The 12,046-nt window shown below is 35.8% G+C and overlaps 1 pseudogene; it reads left to right on the top strand.

Moving 5' to 3' along the window:
* Positions 1-2,256: 2,256 nt before the first annotated feature.
* LOC148056822 (uncharacterized) lies at positions 2,257-5,622 on the top strand (annotated as a pseudogene).
* Positions 5,623-12,046: the final 6,424 nt, after the last annotated feature.

Genomic DNA, 12,046 nt, shown 5'->3' with positions numbered 1-12,046 from the left:
TTAGCTCGACATCATACAAATACGGATAGCTCATCTCTAAGACCAGGCTAATATTTGTGTTAGCTCATCTCCAGCACAGCTACCTCACTTCAGTACCATTATGATTACAGTAATTGCATGACTTCCAGTACAAGAGGAGTCTGGAGATGAAGAGCTGAGTGAGATCATGTCAGTACACCAGTGTAGGCATGTCCAATGGTGTTAATTAGGGTGGGAGATCCTATCTTCTTAATACAGCACATGAAGCAAATATTCTTAAAGGAGGAAGGTGGTTGAAGAATGATAAATGTATTAACATAGAAGAGGCTGATAATCCCAAACTTGTCATAAGCAAGAGCTATACAGAATATTATGAATAACTTCCTCAGAAAGAAAATAAGTTTAATGTATTGATCTTGAAGAGAATTACACCATACTTCCTTATTATCCTACTTGCACACTTCTTAGGTGAGCTCCCCAAAATACCAAAGGTAATTATAAACTTCCTCTGTTATGAGTGCCATTTGATTCCAAAGAAAGACACCCTGATGAAGAGAGAGTTAGAAATATAGCTTTAGAAAAATATTTGTTTCACCTCACAAATAGATGGTATCTTTTAAAATCCCTGTTGGATTGTCCCACCTACTGTGTTTAACAATAGACTTTCATGGTAGTATAAAAGAGGAACTATTTATGACTTCCCATGTTAACCACATTGCAAAATAATCACTTTATGAGGAAACACCTGACATATTTAAAAGAAAAGTATTCCTTCTATAAAAAGTTCATCTAAAATTTCCTGTGTTTGACTACTCGTAAGACTAATCTTCTACCCCCTGCTTTTATATAAATATTCAGAAAACATTTCAGTTATTAGAACTGTTCTTGCTGTTGGTCTGTTCAGTTAAGCATGTGCTCTTATTGCTTTGTCATGAAGATTAATTTGTCTTATCTGTTTATTTTGATGACTTATTTGTAACACACAGAAACAACCCTCCTAAAAAGTTGGGAATCTAAGATGGCCTTCAAAAAATCAGCAAAACGAAATAGATCACTAGAACAAAAAAGATTAAATTTCTGAAAGCTTAGAAGAGAGTTGCTTGAACAGATTGTTTAGACATTTTCTTACTGTCAACTTCCATAAAAATCGGGTGAAATAATTTTCCTTCTTTTTTGACAGGTGCATTTTTATTACACATTTGTTTCATTTTTATTCAGCAGGCATTTTCTTTACATTCACTTTTGTGGGCCCTCATAGCATATGTAATGCCATTGGTTTTGGAAGGTATATGTCCCATTTGGGTTAAGGCCCACTGGTGAAAAGGAATGAAAATAGTTTAATATAATTCTTATACAGTTTTAGTGTATCTAGAAAGTGCTGTAAATTATATTTTTTGATAACTGTTATCTCCTACCAATACTTAATTTAATAAAAAATTAATTAGTTCATCTTAGGATATCAGATTTTGTTGCAGAGCTGAGCTCTGGCTAGAACAGAATAAAATTTATGTGCTTGTTTAGATTATTTACTTGTTTGAAATAGTGACTTCCTTCTGTATTCTGAAGACATAAAAGGGATCAGATTCATTTGATTACTTCTGAACATAATTATGTTTTCTTCCTGGCAACATGAATATAGTAAACAAATATAAGAAGGCTCCAGGAGAATGCTTACACACTACTTCCTATTGGAAACGAAATAAAGGCCCCACTGAACATTTAATGACATGAGGTAATTTTGAACTCTCCCCTCTGTCTGCAAAACAGACTAAATGATGCCTTTCCAATTAAAAATATACAGTGCTTCGTAGCTTCCTAAATATTTTCAAGTATGGCTAAGTTATTATGCAAAATCTTCTATATAATTAGAAATATAAGCACTCCTAAGAAAATGAGGTTTCTTAATCGCAAGCCGCAGAACATGATGGTTTCCAAAACCTGGTGGTAAAGTATACCGAGATGTTTATGCAACAGGCAATACTGAAGTTGTAGCAATACTAAGACAAGCTGAAAGTAAAAGAACGTTGGTACTTAAAGGTGAAAGAAGAAAAGCTGGAAGAGCCTTGTAGAGCAGTTTGAACTTTAGATAAATCTACTGGCCAAATTTCCATCACTTCCCAGTATCCTGTTTTTGTAGCACTACATGGCAAAGAAGGACTAGTAGAGGACTGATTTATGGCTGTTGTGTGTAGTTGTGCTCTCAGGATTCATTACAGTAATAAGCAATAGGGTTGTAATGCTGATTCAAATCCTAGAGGACTTTGGTTAGATCTGTAAATGAGCAAGCTTTTAGCAGCTCAGAACTTCACCCTGTACAGGCAAGTGGACTATGAATCCTATGTGACACTACCCAGCAATGACTTCTCTAAACCCTCTATGACAGTCACAGGACTGCATATTTGGTTAGTCTCTATATAATCAAAGTTCACGTTTATCAATTTGTGACTCTGTTCCTTCCACATGGTATGGATCCTTAACACTCACTGATAACTAAAAGTTTAGAATGGATATCACCCTTCAGTCTGAGTTTGATTAAATATGAAGAGATTACGGATCACTAAAGAAAAAAGAAAAAAATCATTGCATTTGTCTCCTCCTGTCTTTGAGAGGTCCTCTGCTACAAGTTACATAATGATAAGAAAGGAGAGAAATAAGTCATCTAAACATCTGTTCCACTACCAGACTGTTTCTTTCTTAGTTTGTCTGAAGGGACAATGTTTATTGAGTTTAAGAATGCAAATTCACCTACAGCACATCTTTTACTTCAATAGCAGTATGGTCTCAGAAAAGGGGAAAACCCAACAGAATAGTAGCAAGATTTTCCCTTTAATTATATTTTAGCTTTAGTTCTGGGTAGCTCAGGTGAGCAGACTCTACATTTATTCTTTTCCATTGTTAGTATTGGATAAAAGCACTTCTCTTAATTGAAATGGAATGATGGATCCTTAGAGTTTATTATTAGGACTAAAATCTTTCAATCCATCATCAAATTTATGAAATATTTCAAGTAGTTTCATTTCTTCAAAACAGATTATGAAACAGAAGCCAAGTCAGGGAGAGAGAACAATGGTGGATTTTTATTCATAGCTATCTTTGCAAGAACTGAATTTCATTTTTAGTGTGAGTGTCAGTGATTCATTTTCTCTCGTTTATCTGGTTTTCCTTCTGCACAGCTTTGGAAGAAAGATTTGCACAAGTGACATGGAAATGTATATGTTATTTGTCTCACTGAAAAGAAACAGTAGGAATTGCATATATTCTTAAAACTAATTTCTTGTGTTCACATGGGAAGGACAACTTTTTCAGAGGTTACTATACAATGTGACCTTTTTGTGTCTCACAATTTTTCAATTAAATTTTGAATCTGAGCAGATCTTTAAAAAAGAATGATTGAGACAGAAATGTCTTATAAGCAGAGAAATAAGGTTGAGGTTTCACATAATCTCACATCCAAAGATTTCATTCATGGAAATGCATAAACAAAATAGATTTAAAAATGTTTGAGATTGGAAAACAGAGAACAATTTATCTAATGGTGTTGTAGTTTTATTTATTTATTGATTATATTGATTTTCTTGTCATCAACTGTGAAACAAACCATGTTCCTGAGTCAGCCTCCCCAGCAACACCCCAGGCAAAATAACACCTTCATTAAAGTACATATTTGCAACAAAAAGAGTACTTATAGCATACTCTAATTCTATTAGACACATTTGGGAGATGACTATGTATTATATTTTCTCCTGACAGTGTGGTGGTGTGTTCCCCCTGCCCCCCCCCCGACGTGAACTTTTCCCGTAATTCTGATCAAGTGATAACCACCAGTGGTGCCCATGATGGGTGGTTAAGATGTACTTAAGCTTGAGCTTAAGACTCAGGGTGGATTTGGGGGGGACAGGGATTTGGGGGAGACAGATAACAACATGATAGCTAAGGGCTAATTTATGGTAATGTGCGCACCTGACCACAGTGCTGGTCTGTGCCTGACTCAAGCCAGATTTGGAAGAAACTGGCATCTGCGGTCGGTATGCAAATATGACTATAAGTCAATCATCTTACCCCCATAAATAGTGAGCAGCCTAAAAGCCCATTGAGCTCTCCTGCACGGTAGCGGGCCTCACGTCTGGATCGCCCCTTGAGTAGGGATGCCTCTCAAGGTTACTCCTCAAAGTTGAGAGAATCCTTATGGCATCATATACTCAGTAAGTGAACTGGGAACAAGTGCACAGAAACTTTGTAATCTTAGCTAAGTAATATAAAGGATTGATTGTGCATATATAATCCTTTAGACATAAACTGTTGACCAAGTCTGAGGCTAAGTCTGGATTCAGCCACACCTAGACTCCTCTCTGAGAAGGAGTTTAGAAAGCAAGAGAATCCTTTCTGAACCTTGTGACTCAACAGGAGAGTCTCCCTGACAGTCTTGTCTGACCCTGTCCCTTATGCAGTAAATAATCCCGTGAACCTTGTCATCGAATCTTGTTAAACCACTGTCCCATTTACTGTCAAACTTTGTTATCAATAAACATATTGTTCCTTCTCTTTTACGAGTGAAGTGCATCACTCCATCCTCAACAAATTGGTGTAGTCAGCAGGATGGCAAGTAGCATCACCAATTATTTATGGAGGCATGGAGTGAATCCAAGTCCCAAATTCTCAGAAGAATGGGCTCGTGAAAATTGGCATAATTGGGAAGCTGTTGAAGAGCACCTAAAAGTAACTAAGGGCCGCACAAAGGATGGAAAAAAGAAAGGAGTTATCTGCAAAATGCTGGGTACCTGTTTAGAAGCTGCATATCAAGAAAGAGAGAACAGAAATAGAAAGGTGCAGCACCTAGAGAAAGAAATAGAAGGCAAAAAGGCAACTGAGCTGTTACTGTCCTTAAAAATTGAACAACTGCAGAAACAGTAGCAGGAAGAAAAAGAGAAAAGTCAAAAGCTGGGAGAAAAGGTCGAGATGATGCTTATACAGGCCCCCCGCCCCCCTGACATCCTACAGATTAGGAAACTCATAGTACCTCCTGAAGATTGGGACAGAGATATCTTGGGCAATCCCACTGATAGCAAACCAGAAGATGACCCTTTGTTCCCCACAGATCCTCCTGAATATGAAGCCAGACCCGTTGTTAAAACAGAAAGAACTGTGGGACCTCAGGGTGGTCATCCACAACACACTACGAGAACCATCCCCTGGGATCTGTTGCAACTGACAAATTTGCAAGAGACATGTAGCAGAAACTTGGGTGAAACAGAAACTGAATACTTGTGGTGAGTATGCCTAAGTGGTGGCGACCGAATAATGTTGAGTGAGGATGAAGCAAACGGCTATTGGGGTCCGGGAGTTTTCTTAAATTTAGGACCCAACCTGACAAATACACCCCATTCTATCACCAGCCGAGTAGGTTATTGGACTGGAGGAATAGACACCATGGAGCAAGGTGAACCCTCCATAATCCCCATTAAATCTCTGAGTTAGCTCTCTGCAGCTATCATAAAACCTGCTTGCATTCGAGCCGTGCACAAACGAGGACTCCATGATGTCCCACTATCTGCTACAGTAGATCTCACATTAAAACCACTGATTAGAGGAGCCCTGGCAATTCTTAAAACCTATTTAGTTGCAAAACAGGATGAGACAGAGTGAAAATTGGCTAACAATGGTAACTAAAAGTGTTGAAAAGAAGTAGAACATAAATGCGTTTTCCTTTCCTTCCCTGCCTTCCTAGAAGACAGAGAAGAAGACTTAACATGGAATATATCTCAGATTGTGGGGATCCAATCCTATTTTTGCTGACTGTAGGGTCTTCTACCTTCTGAAAAATCAATGGGACTTGGCAGAACAGAAATATGAAAAAGATGTAGATTTCAGATTGTAAATTCTCCTTGTAAGGACTCCCAATATAGAGATTTCATAAGTGGGCCTTCATCACAGCTGAGACTGTTACAGCACCAATGTCACTCTGAACAGCTGCAAATACAATGGGTTATTATTTGTATTTATAACATACCAGTATGACTTGATGGCTTTGGACCTAAAAAATCTGCATTTCTAACTTGCTGATTCCCATGATCATCGTATACAGTAAGACTAGCAATCCTTTTCGGCATATTCATTTTTGTGTGTATTCATCTGTTATTCTAGGTGTTTCTACTGTATTTTCCACAGTAGCCTCTAGTTTCTGCAGAACTTTTGTGTTGCTTGGACAACTGTCATGTCACACCCAAACAGACTCTGTGATACGAATGCAGAAGATTGTTTACAGGCATCTCTAAAAGGACTGAAATCTTGGATGGTTGCTCTTTATATAAGAATTTTGGCTGTTGTCAAGAAATGCCTTTTCATAGATGACTGTTGCCAGTCTAAATGACATCACTGTTAAATATGTTTTTTCTGTTACACATCTGAATTTACTGAGGTAAAACAAACACATGTTTATACTCCATGCTGCACAAAACCTTAACACTCCAGAACCTACATTTTCATTTCAAAACATGAAAGTTCTTTACCCATATGGCTGCAAAATTAATTTTTGAATTATGAATCAAACACATTTCACACAGCACTATCATTTTTTTTACATCCTCTTGCTAAAGAGGTTTTCTTTGCAATGTTCTTTTTCTTTATATAAAGATGAATTAGAGGTGACAGGGAATCTGTAAAAAGAATATGCCATTTAGCATGGTAGACTATGTTTTATCAGAATAAATGTTGATATCCTGTCTTATAAAAGTCCATCCACGATCGTCAGACATTATGAATGAATACACTAAATTCAGTATATTTTTAATTAAATAGAATCCTTATGGTATTTAAAATATAAATTCCAAGAACTCTGGTGACTTTTCCAGATAAAATTGAATATTTTTCATCACAATCAGGCTTAACAGGATAAGCAATTGTTCTTTGCCTTTTGTGTTTCTACCCTTCAAATGTTTACACAAGGTAATCATATACAGATGGTTGTTATTTATCTAAGGTGACCATATACCTGTAGTTATTTGTTTAGATTACACAAGCCCAGCTTTAGTTCTATTTTAGGGTTTTTTTTTGTCATAAGCCTGATTTTTCCATCATCTTACTCATTCCTGTTGCTCTACTCCTGGTTCCTTCTGATTTTTTTCTACCTGTTTAGGACAGCTAAAACTGAATAAAGCATGAAAGATACAATTTAACAGAAGTATATAGAAATGGACTATAAACCTTCAGAATATATAATCAAAAGGAGACAAAAATACCTCTCGCCAACATTCAGGATTCCAATGCATTACAGAGAGTCATGTAAAAAGTTAGCTTTCTGATTTACTGCATATATGTCCTTTACTGAGTGTAATAAAAGAATCTCCTTTAGTCATTAATGCCATGCAGCCTAATACATACCATATACTGTCCTTGATCCATTGCTGAAAGGTCTGGCAGAAGATTAAAATGTTTCATGCAAATGTCAAGGTGCCTGTGTCCCTGATGGCTTGCCCAGTAAGTAGTAGGATAAAATAGGGTAATTGTTGTTAGCCTTCTCTGAGTGCAGTTGTTCTTAATAATACTCAGAAATAAAGCCTGTCACTTTTCAACAAAATAAAATCTATAATAATAGAAATCTGAAAAACTAACTCTTCAGAGTTTCACTGGGCTAGGGCATTAGTGTAAATAGGTGTAGTTTCATTTGATAGAGTTAACTTTGGTAAACTGAGAGTCTGACCCCTATGAGCAGATTTGCAACATATAAGCAAAAATTAGCTTGAGTACTGGACATCTTTTAGAAATTGCTAAGAGATGGCATTTGGGATTACATCCAATTTGTGAAAATAATTTATAAAGTATGTTAACTAAAGAAAGGTTGTTTGGACAGATTCAGTAGGGAGGGGTGATATTTATTCTTTCATTGAAGGTCAGCTCTGGGCAAGTATGTTTCTTACTCCTGCAAAGAGTATTCAAGGGAGAATTAGGTAGTGCTTGGAACAGAAGTGCCAAGAATCAAATTCCAAGGTGGCTCACAGGAATTTATTTCTGAGATCACAGATGCAAAAGAAAATCAAGTGTTTGTGCTCATCTGCAGAAATGTGATCCTGGAAGAAGTCAGCTTCCAGAAGTGAAATTGCAACTAAAGAAGGTTGACATTAACCTTGGGCTAGTCTACTAAATTTACATTAATTTTGCCCTTTATGGGTAATTGTGACTGATCAGACATATGTCTACAAGAGCTGTAGGAATAATACAAGCTTTGTAGGGAACAAGTTCTTGATATGTAGATAGCAGTCCTTCCATATCAGATGTGCGTTTCATTTAAGAAGTATGGATACATCTTGCTCACTGTGGAACGTGGAACGCAGCAGCCAGTAAAAAATGTACTGCTGAGGACACAGGAACGTCAGATGAAGCAGGACTGGGCAATAACATTAATAGATTGGGTATAGGAAATGTAAGATACTATGTTTATTACGCAGAGATGTTCATTCTATTGTCTCAGTTTCATTTTAGTGTGAACAATTGTTCCAGCCTCTGCCACGTCAAGTAGAGAAGAATAACTAGCCAAGCAGCACTTGTGGTTTCAGTGACACAACACATATTTCCTATGTGTTATTTCCTACCTCTTGTTTTTCACAGTCGATTTGTGTTAGAAAATTCTTGCACTCTGCCCCAGGGAGAGATGCACTTCAGAAATTCCTTCCTTCATGAATAACTACCTACCTAGTTCAAAACTGTGTCTACAGCCATGGTCATTATTATATATGTCAGAGAAAGGTGAAAAACCTCCTCTTCTTAAATGGTTCTCAAGCATTTTGTAGCATTTGAAGTGCGCATAAAAAATATCTGTACTTCAGGCGTCCAAAACTAATATTGCCTTCTTTTGATTTCCTGGGAGGGACTGGTACTCTGCAAAGCATACTAACTTGGTATGTACCCTACCTGTATTACCTAGTTTGGGAACTGCTTCCCTAGATAAGAATCATGAACCAATTTATCTATCAGAAGCTCCTCCCTGAACTTGTCTGTTAGTGATTACTTTACATATTAGGTCACGAGAGTGGTATTTTTAAAATATACCTCACTGTTAAAATTTTACTCACCTTTCTCTGAAGCTGGATCACATCTGGCAGAAATCAACAGACTGTCTAACTCCTACTATTATTTCTGTTGGATTAAGAAACAAGTGTCCTGGTAAGAAGCAATATGGAAACAAAAAGTAGAAACTTTTTTATTTAAATTACAGGCACATATATATTCTCAACAACAACAAAAATATCATGTTACTTAACACTTGACGTCACTCAAAATTCGGGAAGATTTGTCTTCTTTGCACATGTCCTCTGCACCTCTCCTAGTGAATATTGCCATTACTGAGTACTATAGCACTGAGTTCCTCTGGTGATTTATATAGTATGTCAAAAATACATTTTAATGTCTTGCTTCTTGATTTCACTGGTAGGTTCTTTCTCCTTGAATTAAAAGAAAAATCAAATAGGAAGAACTGGTTTGTTTTTTTCACACTATCACCAAGACTGTGTTGAGTAAGAATCCTGAGATGAACTTCAGTGATATCTCATGATGGCTGGAGAAACAGCCCAGCATACAAAAATTGCATCATGCTGTAGAAAAAAATTTTGTCACAGGAATGAAGCTGATGTAAATCTCTTCTCATCTTCTTCTTCCCCTTTCCCTCCCTCTGTCTCACACACATTTAAAATTTGATCTTTATCTCTTTTCATTAATTCAGGCTGTCATTTTATGTAGAAAATAGACAAACATTCTTTAATTTTTTCTAAATTTGAAGCTCAGACTGCATGATGACATAGTGAAGTCTAAGATTTAAGCATTACACAGAGAAAAGCTATGTTCATTTTAGTTTTTGCCATCTTTCAATTAATCACATGTCCTCTTTTCATCAGTTATGGGAAAAGGGGAAAAAAAATGTATTTTTTTTAAATATACATTTTTTCATTTTACTTGTCTTATTTAGTTCCTAGAGTTTGTTTTCATGTAAGTGTTTTCCAGTGATTATTTTTCCTGTCAGTGTATCTTTGACCGCATTATCATTAACATGGTGCGGCTCACACTTCTCAGTCATGATCATTACCCAAAGCTCAGAAATGAGTGACCAACAGTCCTGCTCGAGGTTTTGTGTTTGCATTAGACCACATTCCCTCTTCTTTCAAATCTGTCAAGACTTCAGGTAATGGACTCATGACCTGTACGTAAAGTAATATTCACATCTATATTAAGGTCCTGAAAACAAATGTGAACTGTCAGAGAGAGGCAATTGGATCATCAATGCTTTCATTCTCAGGTAGAAAATATCTTCTATTATTTGGCAACTGACAGTGAAACAAATGCTTAGCGTGAAGTGTGTTTTATGTCTTATCAAAACTGTTAATTCACTTTCAGGAAAAAAAAAGAAAAAAAGAGTCTTTAATTAGGAGGCTAGAAAGCAACTGCTCTAATGTATTTTTGTAACCTTTACAACAACAGAGAAAACATTCAAGAATAGGTTACCCTCAGAGCACAGCCCCATGGAAATAAATAATTGTTTGTTCGCATACATTAATAAGGTTCAAAGAGACATTGATTTATTAAATGATGGGTCATTAGTAGTGGAGGCAAAGGCTAAACAAGCTCACATGGAAAGTGTATTACTCTAAAAGATGACACTGTAGCTCTTGTTATCACTAACATATGTAAATCAATTTAAACGGAATTACTGAAACTTTGACTGTATTTAAGATATGCAATTTTGTACACAATTTCTAACTTTAAGGTGTGCATACTTAATATAAGTTGGCATGGTTCCATTCTTTCCAACAGAACTCTGTTGATTTACCCCACCTTAAGATCTTGCTCATTAACAGCAGTTATCCTCCATTTGTTATAATAATATTAATACATGCCTATGAGGACATTTTTTTAAAGAGAAATATTTAGAGAGTCATTGATACCTTGCTTCTCATAATGCCTGTGGAAATGTAGGTTGTCTAGATATAAACATACTCTGAAAATGAGAGTAATTGTCCACCTGGAGAGAAATTGCAATTGGTAATAATGCCTGTCTAAAAATTTTAAAAAGCAATGAAATGTTATGCTGAGAAAACAATAATTTAGAAAAATGTCACCAAGTAGATTGAATATATCTTGAATATATTCGATTTACTTTATATCATTTGTTTTCATAAAAATTGTGTTTGCTTTGGTTTTGTTTGTGTCTATGATCTACCTAGAAAGTAAATTAGGTCCCTTTTCAGGCAGAAGCATAGGTTATTTTTCAGAGGTACTACCTTCCATAAGGAAAATAAGCCCATTTGTTAAGAAACATTGTGGTGGGGGAAAAAGAAGAGGAACAAAACCCAAAGGGGAAAGCCAGCTGATGGTTTCTTAGGTTTACTCCTACATGCTTATATAAAAATACATTCACGTTACATAAGTTAATTTTATTATTCTGAAAACATGCCATATTATTTTATGGATGATAAAATTACTAGTTTTGAATTGATAACACTGGACCATAAGTACTGTAGTAGCTAATTAAGTAGCAAAGAGGGAAGTAAAAAAAAAGATGTATCTAGAATTAGAGTTATAACATATGTAAGTAGAAATATAACATGGGTATACAGAAAGTGGAGTTTTGATAAAAAGCATTCTGCAGTGTAGTTTTATACTGTGACATCAATGTGTTTTGGCTACCATTTGAAAGGCAAAGGGTTTTAATATTCTTACCCTCTGTTCATGCATTAACATAATATTCATACTTCATGGTGATAAACTTCATCTTGGGTGAATATGTATATGTAAGTTACAAAAAGAATGGGTTTGAAAAATGCACAACTATTTTTTATTTAAATATTGGCTGCATACCTCATCATTGACCTATTATGAAAATGTGACTCATTTAGCGTACCCAAAAGATTAAAATAATACTCTATAAAGGACAATACATTCAAGTATGTTTAAAATACAGATTGTAACAGTTGAGTGTACTAAAAATATATCTTTAAGTCAGTGGGAACATTTAAAACTTTAAAGGGCAAAAATATGTTACCACTTTGCCAAAAAATCTACATCAGAGAACAACACAGCAGCT

Source organism: Nipponia nippon, unplaced genomic scaffold, assembly GCF_047370975.1.
Source record: "Nipponia nippon isolate SJK-2023a ecotype South Korea unplaced genomic scaffold, ASM4737097v1 scaffold_11, whole genome shotgun sequence".
Taxonomy (NCBI): domain Eukaryota; kingdom Metazoa; phylum Chordata; class Aves; order Pelecaniformes; family Threskiornithidae; genus Nipponia; species Nipponia nippon.
Note: the sequence above shows the minus strand (reverse complement) of the source record. Positions and strands in the feature narration are given on the sequence as shown.